Source organism: Rhinopithecus roxellana, chromosome 20 (assembly GCF_007565055.1).
Source record: "Rhinopithecus roxellana isolate Shanxi Qingling chromosome 20, ASM756505v1, whole genome shotgun sequence".
Classification (NCBI taxonomy): domain Eukaryota; kingdom Metazoa; phylum Chordata; class Mammalia; order Primates; family Cercopithecidae; genus Rhinopithecus; species Rhinopithecus roxellana.
Genome location: NC_044568.1, coordinates 27,574,363 through 27,593,043, shown reverse-complemented (window position 1 = coordinate 27,593,043; position 18,681 = coordinate 27,574,363). Strand labels below are relative to the sequence as shown.

General features: G+C 43.2%; 1 pseudogene; it reads left to right on the top strand.

The window, feature by feature from the left end:
• Positions 1–6,740: 6,740 nt before the first annotated feature.
• LOC104672895 lies at positions 6,741–8,415 on the top strand (annotated as a pseudogene).
• The last annotated feature ends 10,266 nt before the right edge of the window (positions 8,416–18,681 follow it).

Sequence of the window (18,681 nt, the reverse complement as noted above, 5' to 3'; positions counted from 1 at the left end):
TGTAATTCTAGCTAAATTATGCAACCTTAGTTTCCTCATTTATTAAATGGGCATAATGCCAGTTTCTTTGGTACATTGAGATAATATATAGGATATAGGCATAATGCTAATCTTCCAGGCTTATTTCAAGTCTTAAAGTGTTAATTCATGTAAAGCACTTAAATAGTACCTAGCTGCAGAGTCAATCCTCAGTAAGTTTGTTAACCCAAATTTTTAAGGGGGAAAAAAAACACTTATTGTTACAACTTTGCCCAAAGTCAACATCTTAGTTGAGATAACCATGAGGAAATTTCACCTAATCTTTTGAACCAAGCAAACTCCTGAAAACTGGACTAAAGGCAAACAGGATATTTGGCCTTACTCAGAAAATGGTGTTCGGTGTTTTCCTCTTCCTGAGGAACCTCTCTGAAAACATTCAAGCTCATGACTATCTGATAGTGCTGCTTTTTGAGACGCTCTTTTTTCATTTAGAACTAGCCATCTTGACTGGCATTTTATAAAGATTTAACAATCCTGACAAATACCCTGCCGTCAGCAACTGAGGTGTCTCTCGCTCCCTGTCCTGTTGAAACCATAGAAATTTGAGTCTTACTCTTCAGACTCTTAAACTTTATGCTTTTACAAAGGGTAAGTATAATTTCTTTTTTTCCCACCAAAGATAGGAAGTGCATCTTGTCTGCTTCATCATGGAACACGTTAAAATCTGATGTTTTTAGTGTACCACTGATACCTGCTATGCCAGTCTGACTGTATGAGAAAAATAAAAGGATATTTGTTACCCTATTTTAAAGTGTGTTCATCACTTTATAGACTCCCTTTTACATGGCAAATGTTTTGCTGGGTTATTAATGTGTGAGAAAATTAGCTGGGCATAGCACACACCCACAGTCTCAGCTACTCAGTAGGCTAAGGTGGGAGGATTGCCTGAGCCTAGGAGTTCAAGGCTGCAGTGAGCTATGACTTGTGTGACTGGACTCCAGCCAGGGTGACAGAACAAGACTGTCTCAAAAAAAAAAAAAAAAAAGCAAAATGAATTTCTGCCCTTTCAGAACCTCAGAACTTGTTATCTGGTGGGTAGTACAGACCTGTGGTCAAGTGGTCAAGCAGTTACCATGTGGTTTAAGTGCTACGGAAAGTAAAGATGCAAGACAGGAGTCCATGGGAAGAGGACCCAGCCAGACCAGCCCTTACAAAGTAGGTGATTAGCAAACATCTGGTGTGTGTTGCCAGCAGGGGGAGAAGTTTTGCCGGGGAGGGGGCTGTGACGAGAGAAAACGGGAAGGAAGTAGGAACCAGAACATGGTATTTCATGAGGGCAATGGGAAGCCATCGAAGTGTTTTCAGTTAAGGAAGTGACAACTGGATTTGCATTTGTGATGACTGACAGGGCAGGACCTGGGAGGCCAGCTGGGAGTGGCTGCTATAGCTCAGATGAGATATGTGGGCCCCAGAACTAGAGTTCAGGAAGTGGAATCGGAAATAAAACCTTAAAAAAATAAAAAATCTGTGCCTGGGCTTACCTAAAAACCTCTTAGAAGGCAAATGATAGGTCAGCTTTGGCAAGTGGGGAATTTTTTTAATATTAAAAAAATAGGCTGGGCGTGGTGGCTCATGCCTGTAATCCCGGCACTTTGGGAAGCTGAGGCAGGTGGATCACCTGAGGTCAGGAGTTTGAGACCAGCCTGACCAACATGGTAAAACCCCGTCTCTACTAAAACACAAAAATTAGCCGGGCATGGTGGAAGGTGCCTGTAATCCCAGCTACTTGCGAGGCTGAGGAAGGAGAATCGCTTGAACCTGGGAGGTGAAGCTTGCAGTGAGCTGAGACGCGCCACTGCACTCCAGCCTAGGCGACAGAGTGAGACTCTGTCTCAAAAAAAAAAAAAAAAAAAGTTTTGAATTTTGGAGTTTTTCAGATTTTTGATTTTCAGTTTTGAGATGCTCAGCCTACCCTATTTCAACTTGCTCCCTCACCCCCACAAAGGATTATTTTGAAGTAAATCACAGACATCACTTGATATAGAAATATTCCAGTAACTATCTCCAAAAGTTAAGAAAAATTTTACATATAACCACAACACTGTATCATACCTGAAACGCTAATAACTTTGTAGCAATTTTATACCAAATATTCCGCTTAAACTCCTCCAGTTGTCTCATAAACATATCCTTTAGAGTTGGGTTATTTGAATTGAGATCCAGAAAAGGATACTTGAATAGTAGCAGTTTCATAACCTAGGACCTAGGTTTCTGAAATCCCTGTTTCTGAATTCTATCTGATTACATATGTGACCTCAATTTATGCATATGGAATACATTTTCTTTTTTTTTTTTTTTTTTTTTTTTTTTTTGAGACAGAGTCTCGCTCTGTCGCCTAGGCTGGAGTGCAGTGGCCGGATCTCAGCTCACTGCAAGCTCCGCCTCCCAGGTTTACGCCATTCTCCTGCCTCAGCCTCCCAAGTAGCTGGGACTACAGGCACCCGCCACCTCGCCCGGCTAGTTTTTTGTATTTTTTTAGTAGAGACGGGGTTTCACTGTGTTAGCCAGGATGGTCTCGATCTCCTGACCTCATGATCCACCCATCTCGGCCTCCCAAAGTGCTGGGATTACAGGCTTGAGCCACCGCGCCCAGCCGGAATACATTTTCAATAAATGACATACAATTAATGGATGGATGGGTACAGAAATTTTTTTTAAAAAGGAGATAACAAAATGACGTACAGTGACTTCCACTGAAAGCTTCCACAATAAACCAGCAGCATTATCACGGTGAACATCACTACCATCGCTTCATGTGCTAACAGCCACACAGGAAATGGGACTCCAGCACGCAAGCCACAACGCATCCTTAGGGAGAGAGCACCCAGTCCCGATGACAGCACGGGGTTAGGAAGGAGACCTCGGGAAGACAGTGAAATGGGTATGTTTAAATGTATGCAGCGATAGACAAAGATGTTGGACATTAGGGAAAAAATAATGACAAATTGATGGGAAACCAGGATAAGAAAAAAAGGCAATTACTAACTCCAAGAACAGAGGAAGGAATTGTGGTTTAGTGGGCTTCTTAGTTCAGCAGTGAGCAAAATTTGCATTGTCCTACAAATGTAGTGTGATTTGATGTAATAGAGAATTCCGGTACAATTTTGTTGGGCAAAGGAGAAATGGAGGAGAGAGTTTTGGAGAGCTTACCTATCAGACCTTACCCATCAGACCAGCAAGTCAAGAGATAACACATGATACTGATAAATTAGAAAGAGTGATAGCGTATCATTTGGGAATACAGAGATAACAAGAGAAACAGAAGGGGCTGGACTGTTTACTTCCCATAGAGGGCTTGGGATTCTAGAGAAGGCAAGAACCTGCTGTTCTTTTCTTTTCTTTTTTCTTTTCTTTTCTTTCTTTCCTTCTTTCTTTCTTCCTTCTTTTTCTTCTTTCCTTTCTTCCTTCCAGACTCCCTTCCCTCCCCTCCTCTTCCCTTCCCTTCCCTCTCTTCCTCTTCTCTTCGACTGAGTCTTGCTATATTGCCCAGGCTGGTCTTCAACTCCTGGACTCAAACAGTCCTCCTGCCCCGCCCCCCAAGTACTATGATTAGAGGCATGAGGCACCACATCTGGCCCTTAACTTTTTAAATTGTGTATGCACATGAAATACTTCTTTCTCAGTGAGGTGCCTAAGTGTGAGTTTGCTAGATGGAGTAATTTATTTCACAAGTGGGCAAACAGGTATAGAAAGCATACTGACCAATTTGGGAACCCTTCCCCTGCTCTCATATTTAGTCATTTACTATGTTCCTCCTTTTACCTGGTGTTATCTATTAATTAAAACTTTGATTTCCTCAATTTACTAGCTCTTAGGTATCTATCAGCAAATTCAGTAGGAGACAGTGTATTGCAGTTATTACAAACTAAACTCTGGAGCCTGACCATGTAGGTTAAATTCTGTGTGTCACTTACGAATCATGTGCTGTGCTCTTAGGCAAGAGGCTTGCCCTCTCTATGCCTCAGTTCTCCCATCTCTAACATGGGGCTATTGACATTTTGTGGTATTGTTGGTGGATTTATTAGCTTAATATATGCAAAGCTCTTAGACCAGCATTTGGCACATATCGAGGGATCAATAAATAGTGACTGGCTGGGCGCAGCGGCTTATGCCTGTAATCCCAGCATTTTGGGAGGCCAAGGCAGGAGAATCGCTTGAGCCCAGGAGTTCCAGACCAGCCTGGACAATGTGGTGAGACCCCATTTCTACAAAAAATACAAAAAAATTAGCTGAGTGTTGTGGCGCATGTCTGTAGTCCCAGCTACTCAGGAGACTGAGGCCGGAGGATTGATTGAGTCCAGGAAACTGCAGCGAGCTGTGGACAACAGACTGAGACCTGCTCTCAAAAAAAATAAAATAAATAAAATAAATAATAAATAAATAAATAAATACTGACCATCAGCAAGAAGCTCACTCTCCAAATAGGGAGTGCAACCCATTAAAATTAACAGTGAATTTGGAGGCTGGGCACCGTGGCTCATGTCTGTAATCCCAGCACTTTGGGAGGCTAAGGCAGGCAAATCACCTGAGGTCAGGAGTTCAAGACCAGCTTGGTCAACATGGTGAAACCCCATATTTACTAAAAATACAAAACTCAGCTGGGCGTGGTGGCAGACGCCTGTAATCTCAGCTGCTCAGGAGGCTGAGGCAGGATAATTGCTTGAACTCGGGAGGCAGAGGTTGCAGTGAGCCAAGATCACACCATTGCACTCCAGTCTGGGTGACAAGAGCGAAACTCAAAAAGAGAGAAAACAATGAATCTGGGGAATTGATCAAAACAGAGACGGCTCTGTGGGCTTTAAAAAAAATCAACTTGGCCGGGCGCAGTGGCTCACGCCTGTAATCCCAGCACTTTGGGAGGCCAAGACGGGCGGATCACGAGGTCAGGAGATTGAGACCATCCTGGCTAACATGGTGAAACCCTGTCTCTACTAAAAACACAAAAAATTAGCCGGGCATGGTGGCAGGCACCTGTAGTCCCAGCTACTCGGGAGGCTGAGGCAGGAGAATGGCGTGAACCCGGGAGGCGGAGCTTGCAGTGAGCCGAGATGGCGCCACTGCACTCCAGCCTGGGTGACAGAGCAAGACTCCGTCTCAAAAAAAAAAAAAAAAAAAAAAAAATCAACTTTAGGCCGGGTGCAGTGGCTCACGCCTGTAATCCCAGCACTTTGGGAGGCCGAGGCAGGTGGATCACAATCACGAGGTCAGGAGTTTGAGACCAGCCTGACCAACATGGTGAAACCTGGTCTTTACTAAAAATAGAAAAATTACCCAGGCACAGTGGCATGCACCTGTAATCCCAGCGACTCAGGAGACTGAGTCAGGAGAATCACTTGAACCTGGGAGGTGGAGGTTGCAGTGAGGGGAGATTGCACCACTGCACTCCAGCCTGGGTGACAGAGTGAGACTCTGTCTCAAAAAAAAAAAAAGAAAAAAAGAAAAAGAAAAAACAACTTTACATATAATGAAATTCATCCATTTAAGCTGTACAGTGTGAATTTTAGTAAATGTGGCCCCTGTGTAACAATCACCACGAGCAAGACGCAGAATATTGTTATCCTCTTAAACATTTCCTTTGTCAGGTCCCATCCCCCAATTCCTGGCCTTGGGAAACTACTGTCCTGCTTCTATCACTGTAGATTTGTCTTTTCTAGAATTTCATGCAAATGACATCATAGTATAATTATGCAGTACAATAATCCTGTCTCTGGCTTCTTTTGTTCAACATGCTTTTGATTTTTTTTTTTTTGTCAACATGCTCTTGAGATTTTATCTATGTTAACACACATGTTGGCAATTTGCTCCTTTCTTTGTTTATCCATTTACAGGTCGATGGGCATTTGGGTTGTTTTCAGTTTAGGACTATAATTCATAAAGGTTCTATGAATAATCATGTACAAGTCTGCGTGGATACATCACTTTCCTTGGGAATACCATGGAGTCGAATTGCTGGGTCATGAGCTGCCTATGCATGTAGCTTTATCAAAAACCACCAAACTGACCAGGTGCAGTGGATCATGCCTGTAATCCCAGCACTTTGGGAGCCCAAGGCGGGAGATCACCTAAAGTCAGGAATTCCAGACCAGACACCATGCCCGGCTGTTTTGTTGACTTTCAAGTAAATAGAATGTCCTTGGCCAGCTGCAGTGGCTCATGCCCGTAATCCGAGCACTTTGAGAGGCCAAGGCAGGAGGATCGCTTGAGACCAGGAGTTTGAGACCAGCCTGGGCAGCACAGAGAGACCTCATCTCTACAAAAAATTTTTAAAAACATTAGCCAGGCATAGTGGTGTGCACCTGTAGTCCCAGCTACTCAAGAGGCTGAGATGGAAGGATCACTTGAGCACAGGAGTTTGAGACTGCCGTGAGTATGATGGCGCCACTGCTCTCCAGCCTGGGCGGCAGAGTGAGACCTTGTCTCAAAACAAACAAACAAAAAAACCCAAAAGGATATCTTGGCACACTGGAGCAAAAGAAGTTAATGCCGGTTTTGATCACAACCATGTAAAGTGTGTCACTTTCCAAAGTTCGGATGAGTTCGATGGGATTTAGGGTAATATGTATCAGGATTAAATCCTACCAAGCAGGGTGGTACTGAGGGTGTGGAAAGGGTAGGGTGAGGCGGCAAGGCTGCGAGAGGGCAACAAAACTCTCCTCCTGTCACCCCACAGAGTGGGACGGCGTGAATGTGGGGTGGGAGGGATGTCAGTCTTCTCTGAGGGGGCGCAGGAGCAGGAGCTTGGGGTTGAGCAACTCACAGCAGAGCATGCAGACCTGGTCCCTATGGCTCATTCACCACAGCAAGCAGCCGGGCCTATGGTCACCACGTGGTAGCTGGAGCTGCAGAGAGCAAAGCCAAACAGGAGGCTTACTTTTCTCACCTTGCCAGTGAGACCACCTGGGCAACATGGTGAAACCTTGCCCCTACTAAAATACAAAGCAAAAGGAAGGGGCCGGAGCTTACAAAAGATTTGCACCAGTCATAGTGGAGGCTTTTAAGCATGTTTCAAGTGATACTGATGAGAGTTGTAAGAAGCATATTGGAGGCCGGGCACGGTGGCTCACGTCTGTAATCCCAGCACTTTGGGAGGCCGAGGCAGGCGGATCCAAGGTCAGGAGATCGAGACCACGGTGAAATCCCGTCTCTACTAAAGATACAAAAAATTAGCTGGGCGCGGTGGTGGGCGCCTGTAGTCCCAGCTACTTGGGAGGCTGAGGCAGGAGAATGGCGTGAACCCGGGAGGCAGAGCTTGCAATGAGCCGAGATGGAGCCACTGCACTCCCGCCTGGGCAACACAGCGGGACCGTCTCACAAAAAAAAAAAAGAAAAAAGAAAAAAGAAAAAAAAGAAGCATATTGGAAGACTGTTGTCTATTTGGGAAGAAAGGTCTGTTTGTGCAAATGATGTATTTAGAGGCCAGGCATGGTGGCTCACGCCTGTAATCTCAGCACTTTTGGAGGTCAAAGTGGGAGGATCACTCAAACTCAGAAATTTGACACCAGCCAGGACAACATAGATAGACTCCATCTCTAAAAAAAGAAAAAAAAAAAAAAAAGTCAGTTGGACATGGTGGTGTGCTCCAGTGGTCCCAGCTACTTGGGAGGCTGAGGTGGGAGGATTGGTTGGGCCCAGGAGGTTGAGGCTTTGAGTCATGATCACACCACTGTACTCCAGCCTGGGCAACAGAGCAAGACTCTGTCTCAAAAAAAAACCACAAACAAGCAAACAAACAAGAAACAATGAAGTAATGTATTAGAGCAAATTAAACAAGCTCTGTGAGGCAATAAGAAGCCTACGAAGTAAATTTATAGACAGATAAAGATGAATGAAAATGAAAACTTTTCCTCTCTGGGATCTGCAAGTGAGCCACCACCACAGACTCTAAATCTCATGAGAGCATTATAAAATCTAGAAAATGCAGCCTTGGGTGATGCAGCAGTTCACTAGAGGATCACTTTTTTGCCTGCTGTAGACCAAGAAGTATCTCTACTAGAATAGCAGATAAAGAACCTGGAGAAAGGCTTTCTAAAGTGATGGATGCATGTATGTTGCCAGGAGATTACAATGGCAGAATGGTAGCAGAAATAGATGAGAGGAAGCAACTCACTCGAATGTTAGCACATTTTCTTCATTGTCCAATGGAAGCCCTTGCACAGAAAGCATAAACTGGAAGAATACAAGTGCAAGTGAGCCAGAGTTTCCCTGATGTGCAAAGAATTCAGGTCCCTGATCCAGAGCCTGACAGACTAATCTCGATTACCCAATGTCACTGGCAGCCGCATGCACCTGCCCTTTGCAGGGACATCTATGTTGAAGATTAATGGACCAGGTTCTTTCCTGGTCCCAAGACTGCAAGAGGTGGAGACAGGTGGATAGTCCTGTAGTGGTATTTTTGCATATTTTTGAGAGAGAAACACTAGCACAAGAAATGACAATCAGTAAAAATGTTTAAAATGTTGGTGTGTTTACTATTTTCTTGGTAAGTTAGCATGAATTAGTTTTGGGGTGGTGGGGTTTTGAGACAGTGTCTTGTTCTGTCATCCAGGCTGGAGTACAGTGGCATGCACCTGACCTATGACTTCGTTTAAACAAAGTGATGGGCTGGGCCTGTAGTCCCAGCACTTTGAGAGGCCGAAATGGGCGGATCACTTGAGGTCAGGAGTTAAAGACCAGCCTGGGCAACATGGCAAAACACCATCTCTACTAAAAATACAAAAATTTGCCGGGCATGGTGGCACATGCCTGTAGTCCCAGCTACTTGGGAAGCTGAGGAAAGAGAATCGCTTGAACCCAGGAGGTGGAGGTTGCAGTGAGCCGAGATGCACCACTGCACTCCAGCCTGGGCAACAGGGCAAGACTGCCTCAAAAAAAAAAAAAAAAAAAAAAAGATGATCTGTGTGTATTAATAAGCTCACAAATAGTGATTATTTTTAAAAGGTCTTTTGGTAATTTTTTTTTTTTATCCAGGGCCTTGTGAGAAATCTCATGTTTCTGTTTCTTCATATATTTTCAATTGTTTTTCTTTATTTTCTTCACTGTCTAATCACTGTATACTATGTAATTCCTAAAGGAGAAAAACCAATCAGAGTTGGTTGAGGCTTTATTTTGGTATAGTTAGGACTGGATTGTAGATGAGACTAAATGTCTCAACATAATCTTATGTTGGAACAAAGATTATCCCCCTTTTCCCCAAACAAAGTATGGATTCTGTCTCCGTGCCTTTGATTCCATATTCCCTAGAGACTGATCATTTGCTATTAAACATGGAGGTCATTAGCCAGGCATGGCGACACACACCTATAGTTCCAGCTACTCAGGAGTCTGAAGCAAGACAATCGCTTGAGCTGAGGAGACAAATGTTGCAGTGGCCAAGATCATGCCGCTGCACTCCTAGCCTGGGTGACAGAGGGAGACGCTGTCTCAAAAAAAAAAAAAAAAAAAAATTCGTACCAAGTAGATGTGACTTGCTGGTGTTGAAACCTAGGTGGTTTTTGTTTTTGTTCGTTTGTTTGTTTTTTAGTGTTCATCTTGGCTAAACAGTCAACAAAGCAGGCAATAGATTTCAAAGGTAAAGATGTAAATATTCTACAACACAAAATTGATCTGGCTCAAGCAATGCTCACTATCGGCTTTGTCCAAAAAAAAAAAACTTTTACTTTTGTATTTTTATTTTTTAGAGATGGAATTTCTGTTGCCCAGGTTGGAGGGAAGTGGCACGATCACAGCTCTCTGCAACCTTGAAACCCTGGGTTCAAGTGATCCTCCTGCCTCAGTCTCCTGAGTACTTGGGGCTACAAGTGTGCGCCACCACACTGGCCTTTTTTTTTTTTTTTTTTTTTTTTTTACATAGAGACAGGGTCTTGCCATATTACCCAGGCTGCTCTCAGACTCTTGGCTTCAAATGATCCACCCACCTTGGCCTCCCAAAGTGCTGGGATTATAGGCATGAGCCATCACACCTGGCCAAAAAGTCTTTTTAAATATTAGTTCTCTACTTGAAAAAATGTTTAACCTCTTAGTACAAAATAAATAATGGAAAGGCTGTATCAGCAATTGGTTTATTTTTGTCCCTTTTGCTATTGGTTAAATAAGTGAAATGAAAATCGTAAGTCCGAATGTTTTATAGAGAGGTTATCTATTTCTTTTTCTTTTCTTTTCTTTTTTTTTTTTTGTGACAGAGTCTCGCACTGCCGCCGGGCTGGAGTGCAGTGGTGTGATCTCGGCTCACTGCAATCTCCGCCTCCTGGGATCCCGTGATTCTCCTGCCTCAGCCTCCCAAGTAGCTGGGATTACAGGTGCACACCACCACACCCGGCCAAGTTTTTGTATTTTTAGAAGAGGCAGGGTTTCACTATGTTGGCCAGATGAGTCTCCAACTCCTGACCTTGTGATCGGCCTGCCTCAGCCTCCCAAAGTGCTGGGATTACAGGTGTGAGCCAACCAACATTATCCACTTCTTTTGCAAGTATAATGTGGCATCAACAGACACAATTCTTCAGAGTTTACCTAACTTTGCATGTTTTATCACATTTGACACAGATTCCCTAAATAATAAATTGTAAACATTTTATTTATTTATTTGAGATATATAAAACAAGTCATCTGTTACTTTTTTTTTTTTTTTTTAGATAGAATCTCACTCTGTCACCCAGGCTGGAGTACAGTGGCATGATCTCAGCTCACTGCAACCTCTGCCTCCTAGGATCAAGTGATTCGCCTGCCTCAGTCTCCTAAGTAGCTAAGATACCACACCCAGCTAATTTTTTTGTATTTTTAGTGAAGACGGGGTTTCACCATGTTGGTCAGGCTAGTCTCGAACTCCTGACCTCAAATGATCCACCCACCTTGACCTCCCCAAGTGCTGGGATTACAGGTATGAGCCACCATGCCTGGTCACTCCATCAGTTGCTTTTTAAAAATCCTTACTTCCAGGCTGGGTGTGGTGGTTCATGCCTGTAATCCCAGCACTTTGGGAGGCCAAGGTGGGAGGATCACTTGAGCCCAGGAGTTCGAGACCAGCCTGGGCAACATGGCAACACCCTGTCTCTACGAAAAATGCAAAACTTAGCCAGGCATGGTGGTGCACACCTGTAGTTCCAGCTACTCAGGAGGCAGAGGTGGAACGATGGTTTCTGTCTGGGAAGTGGAAGCTTCAGTGAGCTGCGATCATGCCTTACACTCCAGCCTGGGCAACAGAGTCAGACCCTGTCTCAAAAATATTAATTAAAAAGAAAAAATACAAATAAACATTTCTTACCTCCATTGTTACTTGAAAATTTGATAAATCCTGATTTTGATGTAGCATGGAAGGTAATGCAAAAACAAAATTACATAATCACTAATATTAATTGTTACTTATTTAAAAATTGAAGTGATATTAGCCCATTGATCAGTTAAAATAAATAAAACAAGTACAAAAATAGAGTGACCTTTAGAGGAATCAGGGCTTGCCTTGACATAATTAAAGTCAGATGGGAATGCAATCAGCTAAAGCAATATACAAAGAACAAAGTTTAGAGGCATCTACCTGACTTCAAAAGATTCTACGAGGCCATAATAACCAAAACAGCATGATACTGGCATAAAAACAGACACATAGACCAACTGAACAGAATAGAGATTTCAGAATTAATCTACATATTTATGGCCAACTGATATATTTTTTTTTTCTGTGTGAAATCTCCCACAATCAACTGATTTTTGACAAAGGTGATGACAACATACATTGATGAAAGGACACTCTCAATAAACGGTGCTGGGAAATCTGGATCTCCCTATGCAGAAGAATGAATCTAGACCCCTCTCCCACCACATACAAAAATCAACTAAAAATGGATTAAAGGCTTAAATGCAAGACCTGAAACTATAATTACTAGAAAAAAACATAGTGAAAATGCTTCAGGACATTGGTCTAGGCAAAGATTTTATACCTGAGACTTTAAAAGCACAGGCAACAAAAACGGACAAAAGAGACTATATTAAACTAAGAAGAAAAGGAAACAATCAACAGAGTAAAGAGACAACCTGTAGAATGTGAGAAATTATTTCCAAACCATTCATCAACAAGGGACTAATATCCAGAATATACAAGGAACTCAAGCAACCCAACAGCAAAAAAAAATCCCATTAAAAAGTGGGCAAAGGCTGGGCGTGGCAGCTCATGCCTATAAACCCAGCACTTTGGGAGGCTGAGGTGGGCAGATCACAAGGTCAGGAGATCGAGACCAGCGTGGCCAACATGGTGAAACCCTGTCGTTATTAAAAACACAAAAAAATTATCCAGGCATGGTGGTATGTGCCTGTAGTCCCAGCTACTCTGGAGGCTGAGGCAGGAGAACCGCTGGAACCTGGGAGGTGGAGGTTGCAGTGAGCCAAGATCATGCCACTGCACTCCAGCCTGGGTGATAGAGTGAGACTCCACCTCAATAAAAAAAAAGTGGGGGGAGGGGCAAAGAACACATGAATAGGCACATCTCAAAAGAAGACACACAAATAGCCAACAGCTATATGAAAAAATGCTTAACAGCACTAATCATCAGATAAATGTAAATCAAAACCACGATGAACTATCATCTCACTCCAGTTAGAGTGGCTATTATCAAAAAGACAATAAATAAATAACAAATACTGGCAAGGATGTGGAGAAAAGGAAACTCTTACACACTGTTGGTGGGAATGTAAATTAGCTCAGCCATTATGGAAAGCAGCATGAAGTTTCCTCAAAAGACTGAAGATAGAACTACTGTACAATCCAGCAATTTCACCACTGGGTATTTATCCAAAGGAAAGGAAATCAGTATATCAAAGGTATACCTGCCCCCACCATGTTTATTGCAGCACTATTCACAATAGCCAAGTTATGGAATGAACCTAAGTATTCATCAACCAATGAATGGATAAAGAAAATGTGGTATATATATACAGTGGAATACTATTCAGCCACAACAAGAATAAAATCCTATCACAGCAACATGGATGGAATTGGAGGTCATTATTTTAAGTGAGATAAGCCAGGCACAGAAAGACAATAATTGCATGTTCTCATTCACATGTGGAAGCTAAGTTGCTCTCATAGAAGTGGAGAGTAGAATGATGGTTACCAGCGGCTAGAAGGAAGTGGAGAGAGCTTGGTTAATGGGTGCAAACACACAGTCAAATAGAAAGAACAAGTTCTAGTGTCCAGTATCACAACAGGGTAACTGTAATGAACAACAATTTATCATACATTTCAAAATAGCTAGAAGGAGAATATTGAACGTTCCCAACACAAAGAAAAAATAAACGTTTGAGATGATGAACATGCTAATTATCATGATCTGAGCACTATACATTATACATATTGAAACATCACTATGTACCCCATGAATATATACAATTATTGCTTGTCAATATAAAAAATCAAAATTTAAAACAAAACAAATAAAAAATAGCTAGAAGATTTCAAATGTTCCCAACACAAAGAAATGATGAATGTTTGAGGTGATGGATATGCTAATTACCCAGATTTGATTATTACATTGTATGTACTATATGTATCAAAGTATCACATGTACCCCATAAATATGTACAATTATTGTGTATCAATTTTTTAAAAAACTAGATGGGAATGTACCAGCTCTTCAGCCGAAAGCTAGAAGTTCCTAGACTGACAGTGGGCTCATTGAGAGCTAAGCAAAGGAAACAAGAAACTACAAATAGGAAGGAAATGCTGCCCACCTGGGAGCAAAGAAAAGAAACTGCAATATTAAGTGAGTTCACTTGGAAAATGATAATTTTTAATTTAATGTATTAATTAATTAATTTTTTGAGACAGGGTTTCGCTCTTGTTGCCCAGGCTGGGGTGCAATGGCACAACCTTGGCTCACTGCAACCTCTGCCTCCCAGGTTCAAGCGATTCTCCTGCCTCAGCCTCCCAAGTAGCTGGGATTACAGGTGCCCACCACCACACCCAGCTAATTTTTAAAAAATATATTTTTGGTAGAGATGGGGTTTCACCATGTTGGCCAGGCTGGTCTGGAACTCCTGACCTCAAGTGACCCACCTGCCTCAGCCTCCCAAAGTGCTAGGATTATAGGCATGAGCCACTGTGCCCGGCAGAAAATAATTTTTTTTTTTTTTTTTTGAGACAGAGTCTCACTCTGTCGCCCAGGCTGGAGTGCAGTGGCGCAATCTCGGCTCACTGCAAGCTCCGCCTCCCGGGTTCACGCCATTCTCCTGCCTCAGCCTCCCAAGTAGCTGGGACTACAGGCACCCACCACCACGCCCGGCTAATTTTTTGTATTTTTAGTACAGATGGGGTTTCACCATATTAGCCAGGATGGTCTCAATCTCCTGACCTTGTGATCTGCCCGCCTCGGCCTCCCAAAGTGCTGGGATTATAGGCGTGAGCCACCACGCCCGGCCAGAAAATAATTTTTTTTAAGTGGAAAATGTTATAAGAATTCTACAAATGTCGGCCGGGTGCGGTGGCTCATGCCGCCTGTAATCCCAGCACTTTGGGAGGCCAAGGTGGGTGGATCACAAGGTCAGGAGTTCGAGACCATGCTGGTCAACATTGCGAAACCCTGTCTCTACAAAAAAAAAAAAATCAAAAACTTAGCCAGGCATGGTGGTGCACACCTGTTGTCCTAGATACATGGGAGGCTGAAGCAGGAGAAGCGCTTGAACCTGGGAGGCAGAGGTTGCAATGAGCCTAGATCGCCCCACTGCACTCCAGCTTGGGCAACAGAGCGAGACTCCTTCTCAAAAAAAAAAAAAAAAAGAATTCCACAAATGTCATTTTGGGAGTCTGAGGTAGGAAGATTGCTTCAGGCCAGGAGTTCAAGACCAGCCTGGTTAATAAAGAGAGACTGTCACTACACAAAAATAAAAAACTTAGCCAGGCATGGTGGCACACACCTGTGGTCCTAGCTACATGGGAAGCTGAAGCAGGAGGATCACTTGAACCCAGGAGGTCAAGGTTGCAGTGAGCCATGTTTGCACCACGGCACTCCAACCTAGTCAACAGAGTGAGACCCTGTCTCAAAAAAAAAAAAAAAAAAAGGTCCTAGCCTGGTGGTGTGGGCTTATAGCAAGGGGATTACTTGAGCCCAGGAGTTCAAGGCTGCAGTGAGCTATGATCATAGCACTGCACTCCAGCCTGGGTGACAGAGTAAGACCCTGTCTCTTAAAAAAAAAAAAAAAGAAAAAGTAAAAAAGTTCTAGAAATGTAAGATCTTTGTACTACACGAAATACTTGTGCTACAACTAACCCGGTGTCCAGATACCAAATGAGTCTTCTGAGAGCCAAAGGCAGCCACTGGGGGGGTCATAGGTGGGCATGTGGGAAATAGAAAAGGATGGGGACTGTGTGGAGGAGGCCAGAATTACATTGTATTTCTTCTAAAAAATATCTTGGCTGGCCACGGTGGCTCAAGCCTGTAATCCCAGCACTTTGGGAGGCCGAGGCGGGCGGATCACGAGGTCAGGAGATCGAGCCATCCTGGTGAACATGGTGAAACCCCGTCTCTACTAAAAATACAAAAAATCAGCCGGGCGTGGTGGCGGGCGTAGTCCCAGCTTCTCGGGAGGCTGAGGCAGGAGAATGGTGTGAACCCGGGAGGCGGCAGAGCTTGCAATGAGCTGAGATCGTACCACTGCACTCCAGCCTGGGCGACAGAACGAGACTCCGTCTCAAAAAATATATATATATATATATATATATATTTCATAATTTAAAAAATTATGCAGGCCGGGCGCAGTGGCTCAAGCCTGTAATCCCAGCACTTTGGGAGGCCGAGGCGGGCGGATCACAAGGTCAGGAGATCGAGACCATCCTGGCTAACACGGTGAAACCCCGTCTCTACTAAAAAATACAAAAAACTAGCCAGGCGAGGTGGCGGGCGCCTGTAGTCCCAGCTACTCGAGAGGCTGAGGCAGGAGAATGGCGTGAACCCGGGAGGCGGAGCTTGCAGTGAGCTGAGATCTGGCCAGTGCACTCCAGCTTGGGTGACAGAGCGAGACTCCGTCTCAAAAAAAAAAAAAAAAAAAAAAAAAAAAAAAAAAAAAAATTGTGCAAATACTACCCAATCATTTTAGAAAACCCAGAAAATACAAACAGGGCAATAATAAGACTTTTTAAAAAAAATATCTGGCTGGGCATGGTGGCTCACACCTGTAATCCCAACACTTTGGGAGGCCGAGGTGGGTGGATCACCTGAGGTCAGGAGTTCGAGACCAGCCTGGCCAACATGGTGAAACCCTGTCTCTACCAAAAATACAAAATTTAGCCGGCCGTGGTGGCACGTACCTGTAGTCCCAGCTACTCAGGGGGCTGAGGCAGGACAATTGCTTGAACCTGGGAGGTGGAGGTTGCAGTGAGCTGAGATCACACCGCTGCACTCCTGCACTCCAACCTGGACAACAAGAGTAAAACTCCATCTAAAAAAAGAAAACAAACAAACAAAAAATATATATATGTGTGTGTGTGTGTGTGTGTGTGTGTGTGTGTGTGTGTGTGTGTGTGTGTGTGTATGTATATATATCGCCTTTAATTCTGCCCAGAGGCAAACACAGGAAACATTTTGGTATATGCACTTTGTTTTGTTTGTTTTGTTTTACAAATGTGAAAGGTCCAGGTATCTATACTTCCATGAGTTTTTCTCTGTGTTGTGTGTTTCCAAAAGTGTGATTATGTTATTTATGCTGCTTTGTAACCTTTTTACTTCCTAGTGCCTGATGAACACCTTTCTTTCCTTACGGATACACAGTATCAAAGGATGGTTTTCAAGTTAAAATTCTGACCTTTGCATCCACATAGGGTGAGCATGTACATGTTCTTTAATGAAGGAACTGGGAGGATGGTAAAACAGGTTCAATAGAGAAACAGAAATGTATATAGTCAGTGTGGAAAAATGTATTTAAATGGGATTTCTAGGTTAGATAAGAAACTGGTTAATATTCTACAAGGCAATGAAATTCTATCCTTTGGGGTTATCTTTTCTGCTGGACAGAAATAATTTGCATCTCAACTAGACACAATCAAAATCATTTGCAATTTATTCATACATAAATTCACATCTAATTTCATAGAGTCTAGGCCCCTAAGTAAATGGTCAAACAAAAAAAACATATTTCTCTAGAGCAATGATTCTCAACTAAAGGTGATTTTGCCTCCCAGAGGACATTTGGCAATGGCCAAAGACATGTTTGGTTGTCACCATTGAGGACTGATAGTGGCATCTGGTGGGCAGAGGCCAGGGGTGCTGTTAAACCTTGTACAATGCACAGGACAGCCTCCACAACAAAGAATTATCCAGGCTAGACTGGCAACCTCCACAACAGAGAATTATCCAGCCCACACTGTCAGTGGTACCTACCTCTACCTATTAGATGCTAGTAGCACCCCCATGGTTGTGACAACCAAAATGTCTCCAGACATTGCCAAATGTTCCACAGAGAGGCAAAATTGCTCCCAGGTCAGATGCACTGCTTTAGAGTTGCACTTTACAAATCCATCGCCTCTAGTCATAGGTAGCCATTTATTTTTATTTTTTATTTTATTTTTATTTATTTACTTTTTTATGTCATAATGTTAATGAACACCAGGGGTTCAGTCTAGGTATTGTTGCTTGATGCACAGAAAGCCAATCACTGAAACAACAAGTATTGCAGGGAAGAAAGCTTTCTTCAGGTGACATCAGTGGGAGAGACAGGAAATAAACCTCAAATCCATTCCTCCTCCCTGACTAAAGTTAGGTGTTTACACATCATGGGAGGATAACAGGAGCAGCAAGGAAGAGGAGTTGGTCAATAGGCAGCAGGGTCATCCCACAGAAGAAATGTACATTTCTCAAGCTTCAGTTCTGTGGACATCTGGCTTGTTGGAAAATTGGGCAGGCAACAACAAAATGTTTACAATCAGCCCAAATTGAAAATTTAGTTTACTTCAAGTGTTCAATAGCCAATTGTGGGCCAAGTGCAGTGGCTCATTCCTGTAATCCCAGCACTTTGGTAGGTCAAGTCAGGAGGACTGCATGAGGGCAAAAGTTTAAGACCAGCTTGGGCAACAGGGCGAGAGACCCCATCTCTACAAAAAAAAGAAAATAAAAAAATAAAACAACAACAACAAAATAGCCATGTTTGGCTAGTAGCTACTCTACTGGGCAGGGCAGGCACAGAACATTTTCCTCTTTGTGGAAAATTCTGCTTGATGGTATTGCCTTAGATAAATAATCATTTCACGGGTCTGTTAGACATTGGGACAATGTAATATTGAAAAAATATGCAGGCCAGGCGCAGTGGCTCAGGCCTTTAATCCCAGGACTTTGGGAGGCTGAGGCATGCAGATCAGTTGAACTCAGGAGTTTGAGACCAGTCTAGGCAACATGGTGAAACCCTGTCTCTACAAAAAAAAAAAAAAAAAATCACCAGGCACGGTGGTGGGCACCTGTAGTCCTAACTACTCAGGAGGCTGAGGTGGGAGGATGGCTAGAGCCCAGGAGGTGAAGGGTGAAGGTTGCAGGGAGCCGAGACCACACCACTGCACTCCAGCCTGTACACAAGAGCAAGACCCTGTCTCAAAAAAGATTTTAAAAATATATAAAATATATATATATAAAGAAAAAGAAAAAATGTGTGGCTATCCTTTTTCCTTATTTCCAA